Here is a 9,128-nt window from a genome sequence, read left to right as displayed (position 1 = left end):
AAAAAAGGTTTTCACACCCTTCTCTCCCTAATCACATTCTTGGTGATGCGCTTCCCCAAGTCAACCTGACATTAACCATGGGGATTGATGTGCCATTACTTTTGGCAGCCTTCTCTAATCCTCAACATGGGTATTGGAAGGAAGATATTTGGTGAGCCAATAACATGCTAGGAGTTATTGTGAAAAGGTTTAGTAGTTGAAGTTTTAGGATAGGATATTCTCCCCTTTTCTTTTTAATGTTTTAAGTTTATTTTATAATCATATTATTGTTATTTTTATATGAAAAGTTGTCAAGATATTTAAAATAGGATATAAGGTGAAAGAATATTCTCTATTATTTTTCTTTGAAGCTAGTAATTACTTGCCCATACATTTTTCAGAAAGTTAATATGTTCTCCTAGAAAAGTATGGAGTTTCATAATTCTTATTTTCTTATATTGCTATCATCTTCCAATATAATGATTTAATTCATTTGAGTTGGGTCATGCATTACAATGCTAATTAAGATAATACTATTACTGAGGAACTAAGTTCTTAAGGTTTTATATAGGATTACTAAGTAATAGTCTATTATTTAATCCATTAAATCAATAAGGTCAAATACCAAGCATTTTATCATACCCCAAAAGTGGGTTATTCCAAAGACTATGTTCGCAATCTAAGTTGCAATTGATCTCATATTGAAAATTTCACCAAACATACGTAGTGTAATATACCATCATTTCTTCATCATTTATTCAATTTACAAAGGATTGATTTTTACTTTTACTACAATGTAAATTACAAAATTAAATGGTCATGTCCTTTAATTTTATTTACTAACAATAACCATAATGGGAGGACCATTGAAACAATACAATAATCAATGAAATATTTCTCCTATTTAAGGGACTATCATTTTTTTTTCTAAACAATAGTGGGTGAGCCACTTCATATTTATTTTATTCAATCTTTTGATTCAAGGACTCCCTTGGGAAAGAACTAAGGAAGAAAACTCGAGATTGTAGTCATATTCACAATAATTTTTAACAATCATATTTTTACAATGGAAACATTATTTTGAGGAGAAATCTCCCAACATTTGAATTTAAATACAACTCTAAATTTTTTTCTTGGTTCCACAATAGGGAAACTGGAACGAAGCCTGAAATAGATCACGATGATCATGGAGAGAATGAAAACTGACTGGGAGACAACCAAACTCAACATGAAGATGAATTCAACATTCACTCCCATCTAGGTTTGCACTACATGTTCAACATTGAACTAGACTAGGGAGAAGGTGGATTTTTCCAATAGGAGATATTAGAAACAACACCTTACAGGTGCCCTTTTAGGGCTATAAACTCAAGAACTTTTGTTCCTCTATTCTTACATTCCAAAACTCTAAACATGATTTGTGTTGATGAGTAGGGGCCCATAACACCCTACCCTCTCTCCCTCTTCTTTTCCTGAGAAGAGACTCTACATCCACTTTTGCCTTATCTAAGGGTGAGTAATGCCAACACAACCCATAAAATTCCTTCAAAATTCAAAGCAAAATACCAACAAAACATATTTAAGAAACCATCCCATCTCAATCCCTTCCAAACATACTCAAAACGCACACAAACATACATATGCAAAAAAAATGCCTCAGTATGAAAAAAATATGAACAACGTGAGCTAAGGGATTCCTATCTTCACTATAAGGTTATGGAAATTGAACAAATTTTAGATGAACTCACTTTACTCTTCTTCTCCTTCAATCTTGAATTTCTCTCTAAAACTAGAGGTTGGATGAACACTCAAACCCTCTCAAAATTGCCTCTAAATAAGATCCTAAACTCAACCACCTTCAAAAAGTAATAACTCCCCCACTTGCCTAAATGTTCTAGAGTCTTCTAACTCAACTAGACATAAGGATGACCTCAAGGTGGGGTTAAAGTTATCCAACTCATGATGAAAATATTCAATTTTTGTAATAAAGAAAAAATGGGGTTTTTGAGTGACCATAAAAGTCAACAAAAGGGGCTGGGGGGGTGGAAAATGCCCCCAACCCATACCCATACCCATACCCCTTAGGTACTTAGATTTCATGATTTTTGGCCTTTAGGACTAATTAGGGACCTATCAAAAGTTAGGAAATTTTAGGACTTCTTAACAACCTTCAAAAAAAAAAGATTACTCACTAATCCTAATTAGGGTAATTAATCTTGATTACTAACTGATTAGCAAAAAGGTAACTAACCTAATCCAACTTAGATCTTTAGGTTACTCAATTAACCCTAGCTATCATGCTGGAATGCATATACAATTCATGAGTGTCAAGTGACATTGAGAAATCACTGTTACAAAACATTAACACTTAATGATTACAAAATGATGCATTCATTCAACTCATAATACAAATAAAATATGAACAATGGGTTTTGTGTCTTTTGTTAGACACAACCTTGGTTTCCATAATTGGTACATAGGGTTCAGTTCCATTTCTCTGTTAGATTTTTTGGCTAAAATATCCTGCACACTCATTACACACATCAACAGCTTAAGAAAATCAAATGCATATATTCAAAACCTATCTGGAATAGTTAGATAAATCAAAACATGAATCTTTCATATAATTAACTATTTAATTCATTTTTACTCACATTTAATCATCAAAAATTACAAAATCAATATAACATAACTTATTCATTAATTCATATTAGAATTCTAGAATAATCATCATTAGGCATGCATATACCTAACATCATAAACATCACTAGTTAAGAAATACTGAACTATCTAAAAGCATAAAACTTAAACATCGAGGTACCAAAATCAACACCCTTATCATTAGGTGAAAATGCCTCATATCATTGTTAGTTCAAAATTTTAACGTTTAAACAGTCAAGATAATGTAGTAGTTCTCAAATCATTGAGTATTAAAACATGGATGTATCAACTACTCTAAATTTCATTAGGACATTCGCAACAAAAAACATTACTTCATATCTATTCTAATCTCCTACAATAGATTCAACAAAGGAATTCATATTTAAGAAGTACATACGAGGAGGGATCTTACACATGGAACAAGTTGAAATGGGTCATAAGGTATCATATGACCCCTTTTCACCCATTGATGTTAACAATAGAAACTCCTAGGGGTCCTAGGACTCCTAGGAACATATATTATCATTGAATGGGTCAAAAGGGGTCATAAGGTACCCTATGACTCCTTTTGACAAATTACAATGAATATAATATGTCCATAAGGGTCCTAAGGACATATGTTATCATGGAATAAGTTAAAAGGGGTCATAGGGTTCCATATGACTACTTTTGACCTATTATATGTTAACATATGAACTCTTAGGAACATGTATTATCATTAAATATATCAAAATGAGCCATAAGATATCCTATGACTCCTTTTGACCCATTAGACTAAACATAATATGTCCCTAGGGGTCCTATGGCCCATAAGAATATACATTATTATGGAATGGGTCAATCATAGGGTACACTATGAATCCCTTTGACCCATTCACTAATAATATTTGTTCTTAGGGGTCCTAGGACCCCTAAGAACAAATATTATCAGTGAATGGGTCAAAATGAGTCATTTAAATATTATGTAATGGGTTATATTATGACTCCTTTTGACCCATTCAATGATAATATTTGTTCTTAGGTGTCTTAGGATCTCTAAGAACAAATATTATCATTGAATGGTTCAAAAGGAGTCATAGCATACCCTATGATCCCTTTTGACCAATTAGAACAAATATACTATGTCCTTAGGGGTCCTAGGATCACTAGGGACACATGTTATAATGGAATATGTCAAAAGGGGTCATATAGTACCCTATGAACCCTTTTAACCTATTAGATGTTAACATATGAACTTCCAGGAGAACAAATATTATCATTGAATGTGTCAAAAGGGGTCACAAGATACTCTATGATCCCCTTTTGACCCATCAGAATGAATTTACTATGTCCCGAGAGTTCCTAGGACTCCTAGGAACATTTTTTATCATTTAATGGGTCAAAAGGGGTCATAAGATACTCTATGACCTATTTTGACCCATAAGAAAAAATATAATATGTCCTTAGGGGTCCTAGGACCCATAGGGACATATGTTATCATGGAATAGGTCAAATGGGGTCATAGGCGTTGGAAACTACAATTGGAACAATTCTTGTATTGTTATTGATATCAAATCTATTGATAAGACAATATTCTATCTAATCTAAATGTCATATCTATTTGATTCATGAAGAGGATTTGTGAAGTTTCTCATAACAAAACCACCCACAAGAAAGGTTGAGTTATGAAAAGGAAGCTAAAATGGAAATTTTATTATTTAGACTCTAACAAGATAAAGTGATTATTTAAATGATGTTGATAAAGAAGAATATGGTAATGTTCAAGTCTTGACAGTGCAAGGCAAGATAGATCACTTATGCAAGGCTTGACTAAGAAATAGAGAAAAAGATCAAGGAATTTTGAAGTCTATTTCAAGTGATGCTAGTGTCAACCAAGCCATAGTAAGTGCCAATAAAATTCAATGTTGACCAAGCATCAATATCAACTATGATAGCTCCTATTTTCAATGAGCTTAATTTTCAAATTTATGGTGAAAATACTGAATTGATTGTTAGGGTAGCATATTTCTTGTTTTCATCTATAGAGGAGACCCTAGCATGTTTTCCTTGATTCAATTATTTTTATTCTTGTCCCAAGTGTGAGGTTTAGTGCCCTAGGGTTTCCAATTTCATCTCCCATTGCAAAAATCTTCATGAAATTTGGTCTAAGCCCTAACCCTAAGTATTGAAATTAAGAAAGTTTTCATTTTACCTTGCACATCATCTTGTATGATGTTACAATAAATAGGTTAGTGAAGCATCGTAAGGAAGTTTTTTTAATGTTCCAATCCTAAGATAAAGGTGTTGTCATTGTATTGTGAATGGTAATGCTTGTCCTCCTGATCTTATGATTTCATTTGTGTTGTAAGATTGTGTCATAGTTTAAATGGTTAAGTTTGCGGCGATCTCTGATGATACAACAAGGGAGGTCATCATGGCATTAGGAACAATGAAAGGGGTGCTACAATGTTATGAAGTAGAGGATATCATAGGATCATGAAAGGAATATTGGAGTGTTGCGATGCTACGAAGTTTCTATGGTCATAAGATTTTTAAGACTTTAAAGGTAAGGAAAGGTGATGATGTGCTATCAGATAGGTGTCTAGTATCTGATTGGCAAGAATAGAGGTAAAAATGCCAAATGTATGCTTGGTCAGGATTAGTGGGACTAAAGGAAATTTTATATTATTATTATGCAGCATGTAGTGTCTCTGAGAAAGGGCAAGTTGCGATGCTACAAAGCCATTTGTCATAAGATCATAGAAGGGTTTTGCTATTGTGTCTGACTAGTTGACAAGGGTTTTTCTAACATCAAGAGACTAATTTTCCAATTGTAAGATATTACAAGAGGTCTTTTTATTAGTCATGATTGTAGCATCATAGGCCCTATTTCGACATTAAAGTGGTAAGTCACTTTTATGAGCTGGAAATGACCATAAAGTTCTCAACCAATAAGATTTAACTATAGTACAAAAAGTGCATTGTTGGCTAGTAATGGAGATGGTCCACTAAGATGATAGAATGAGTTGATATCATGTTTCAAGAATGTTAAAATAAATGCAAAGTGAATGTTGATTTGCATATATTGATTTGTAAAGATTTCCCAACTTCACAATTATAGTTCACCATTTATAGACAAAGAGAATTTGAGCAATTTCAAAATTTCTAGTGCATTTCAGATTGTTATTTTTTAGAGCTCTTGGGAATAGGGTAGTTTCCATATCCTATATTTGATAGCATAGTCTCAAGATGTTTGACAAATAATAGAATAAATTCAAGCATCAGACATGGTAGTTGTAGAACCATCAACCTCTAAGGGTGGGAAAACTAGGCAGAAAAAACAAAATAGGTTTTTTGAGGAATGGATGAAGCTTTTCCCTAGTACTTCCAATGCTAATGTTGTAAATGACCAAGATTTTATTGATCCATATGACCTCTACAGAGATGCTACATGCCTTGGTGTTACTGGTTCAGAGCTATTCAAATTCTTTTATTAGAACAGGGAGAAGAAAATTCCTATGTGCAACCCGTGGAAGAAGAATCTTGCCAAACTGATATTCCTAGAAGTTTTCAAAGATATAGACTTGATGAAGGCCCTATTTCAATGCTATAATCTGGCCACTAAATCCTTCCATAGGAAATATGGAACTATTCTCTACACTCTAGACTAAGAGTCACTCATTGAGGTCTTTGGATTGGATGGAGCTATGGGTCAACCTTTAGTTTTAAAATATTTGTAGAAGAAATTTGAAGCAAACACCAAGGCATACACTAGGAAATCTATGCTACAACATATTCCCATGAACTTGAAGGAAGTGAATGATTACCCTAAGAAGGTTGAAAAAATGATGCCAGTGGACAAATTTAAGAATTATTTTGTAAAGACTATATATGGTGTCCACAAGGTGGTTAGGAAAGATGGAACTAATATGGTCTATGGAGCAAAATTTATAATAGAAAGAAATGTATAGGACTCCTACCATGGTGGGGAGTAAATGTCAACTACATTCTAGATATGATGAAAGAAAATATTGCCAAGGCTTAGAGTGGGGAGTTAAAAGACTTCACCTTCCATCATTATTCATTGTTGATGCACCTAATTCTCTACAAGAATGTAGGATATATAAGCTATGATTTTATTGATCACATGTCTGATACAAATGGAGATCTACAAGTGCAGCTATGGACATGGGTATGGGACATTAATTATCATTTTTCTAATTCTATCTCATTTTTCAATAATTCTAGTGTTGTAATTATGAGAATGTTAGATCCAGGATACTTTAGGACTCGTAATATTTTGAAAGGCCTTTTGAGACCATCCCTACTTCCTAAAGCAAAGAGACTTGACCATAACTGTGGGGAAATTTTCTTATTTCCCACCTTTTCTTTAATGAGAGTTTATGGTTGTCCTCAGCCACCCTATATACTACCAAAATTCATCCCTCCTAGGTTAGGTATAATTGAATTTATCTAGCAATTATTTATGGTCAATAAGGAATACCTAGGACCTAAAGTGCATAGGGGAACATTTTTGTGTAAATGTTTTAGGGTTGGTGATTTTACAATTGGGAAAGAGGCCTTAGACCAGATCCACTCTTATCTTCACCACTATAATTTGTCTGCTGGCCCCTACAAAATGTATGACCCTAATAACTAGATGAGGGTCACTCTTAAAGAAATGAGAAACTATTTTTTAAGGGTGGAGAGAGAATTGAGAAGAATATAAATTCTTGGGATTCTACATGGGCATTCTCTATCTCCAAAGGATTAGGAAGATGGTCATTGAGCATGCTAAGATCATGGCAAAGATGCCAGAGGGCCCAATAGGAGAAGAAGATAGGGCATGCCTTGACAACCCTAAGCCTAATGTAACCCTTGAAGTAGAGGAAGATGATGTCCTTGAGGCATCATGGGTGACAAAGGGAAACAAAAGACATAAGATTTTCCACATCCCTACTTAGGTGAAATAGAGGACATTACAGATTTTTCCTAGGAATAGTTAGTATTTTGCTAACTCGAGACAAAATTACCTCCAGAATAGAGTAAATGCAACTAAGAGCACCCTCACAGACTTGGAGTTAGTAGTAGCAAGGCTAGATGATAGGATCATCCAAGCCCAAAAATTCCTTGAGGATGATGAATTCATAAAGTCCAATGAATTATGGAGCTTCCTATATAATATAAAATAGAGTGAACTAGTGCTGAAGATGAAACTAGGAGAGTCTGATGAGAAAAAGATGGAACTAGTGGAGAAGCTACAGGTCTATGATCCTAAGAGTGAAGTAATGACTCTATAAGAGGCCAAGGATCTAGTACAAAGGAGTGGCATGCTATTGGTGTCTAGATGGTACTTGGAACAAGCATTCATGCTTGATCAAATAAGGAGGCAAGAAAATGCCATTTCATATGAGGCATTGGGTGCAGAAGGATTGAAAAGAGGGACTAGTTTCAATATTGACACCAAGTCTCTTGTATTTTTTAGTATGGATCCTTCCTCTAATAAGCCAAAGTTAATGGATGTACAAACCACTAGGCAAGGTAATATGATTGCATGGACTCTACAGGGCACCTCTGGCATAGAGATTGAAAAGGCATTAAAACACTTTTTATTAATGAATGAAGCCAAGGTAGAGGAGATGGAGACAAGAGTGTCAAAATCCATACATGATTACATAGATGTGAGGAAGCTCTATGAGGATGAGCTTAGAAGAAGCCATGCGTATAAAGAAAGGATTGTAGAGCTTGAGGCCAAAATCCAAGCATTGGAGAATGAAGTTCCATCTCTCAAAGAGAAACTTACATATGTAGAGTAACAGTTGTTGTATAATAGAGAGAGGAACTTGAATGTCAACAATAGCTAGCTAGGGATACAACTAAGGATCTGGTACAAACAAAGGATTTGGGAGAAGAGGAGTCATCAAAACCAAGAAGAATGAGCATTGATGCTCCATCTACTTAGCAGGAAGTTGATATAAGGATAGTTGTCCTTAAAAATATGATGAGTCACAAGATTGAGATGCTAAAAAACATGTCACAACAGGCTCATAATTTTTATGTTGCTCTACAAAGTATTGAGAAATTTTGCAATGAGGCACTTTCTTGGCTATGCCCCACATTTAATCTTTGGGGGGCATATTTTCAATTTCTAGAGAGGCTAATTGTACTCATGGCTTAAAAGCCATATTTTCCTGATAAAATAATTACAGTGAAGGAAGGCCTAGAAATAGTGAAAGAATTGATAGGTTTTTTCACTAGAAAATTGTAAAACATACAAGGGAAGTTGAAAGTTTTATCTCAAGGAATACAACCCTACATACCATCAGTTTTGGATGTTGCTAGCACAGTCTTAGACTAGCAAGTGTGGTCTACTTCTTTTGATAATTTTTTGACTTAGGAGGCTATAGTATTAATTTTTTTAGACACTTCTTATATACCATATAATAATTTAATTGATTCCTTACTTAAGGTAGAAATAGACTTGAATAAGTTTATTATTGAGTCAAAAG

Source organism: Cupressus sempervirens, chromosome 8 (genome assembly GCF_028749045.1).
Source record: "Cupressus sempervirens isolate cs-2001-9-10 chromosome 8, ASM2874904v1, whole genome shotgun sequence".
Lineage (NCBI taxonomy): Eukaryota > Viridiplantae > Streptophyta > Pinopsida > Cupressales > Cupressaceae > Cupressus > Cupressus sempervirens.
Note: the sequence above shows the minus strand (reverse complement) of the source record.